At 40.8% G+C, this 738-nt stretch overlaps 1 non-coding gene across 1 annotated transcript; it reads right to left on the bottom strand.

Annotated features, from left to right (window-relative positions):
- Window positions 1–192: 192 nt before the first annotated feature.
- On the bottom strand, window positions 193–300 carry LOC127745271 (small nucleolar RNA R71). The gene has a single exon (XR_008006468.1). It is a non-coding gene; the product is annotated as a small nucleolar RNA R71 (small nucleolar RNA).
- Window positions 301–738: the final 438 nt, after the last annotated feature.

A 738-nucleotide genomic window follows, 5' to 3' on the forward strand; every position in this document is an offset into this window, starting at 1 on the left:
TTCTTGCAAATCTGTGACACTGTCAAGACTAATGGGGTTGACCCTGAGGTCTACAGACTTATGCTATTCCTTTTTGCTGTAAGAGACAGAGCTAGGACATGGTTGGACTCTCAACCTAAAGAAAGCCTGGACTCTTGGGAAAAGCTAGTCAATGCCTTCTTGGCAAAGTTCTTTCCACCTCAAAAATTGAGTAAGCTTAGAGTGGAGGTCCAAACGTTCAGACAGAAGGAAGGAGAATCCCTCTCTGAAGCTTGGGAAAGATACAAACAATTAATTAGAAAGTGTCCTTCTGATATGCTTTCTGAATGGAGCATCATAGGTATTTTCTATGACGGTCTCTCTGAACTATCCAAGATGTCTTTGGATAGCTCTGCAGGAGGATCTCTTCATCTGAAGAAGACGCCTACTGAAGCTCAAGAACCAATTGAAATGGTTGCAAATAACCAATTCATGTACACTTCTGAAAGAAATCCTGTGAACAATGGGACTAGTCAGAAGAAATGGGTTTTTGAGATTGACACTCTGAATGCCATATTGGCTCAGAACAAAATATTGACTCAACAAGTCAATATGATTTCTCAAAGTCTGTCTGGAATGCAAAATGCACCAAGCAGTACTAAGGAGGCTTCATCTGAGGAAGAAGCTTATGATCCTGAGAACCCTTCAATGGAAGAGGTGAATTACATGGGAGAACCATATGGAAACACCTATAATCCTTCATGGAGAAATCATCCAAAT

Source organism: Arachis duranensis, chromosome 2, assembly GCF_000817695.3.
Source record: "Arachis duranensis cultivar V14167 chromosome 2, aradu.V14167.gnm2.J7QH, whole genome shotgun sequence".
NCBI lineage: Eukaryota > Viridiplantae > Streptophyta > Magnoliopsida > Fabales > Fabaceae > Arachis > Arachis duranensis.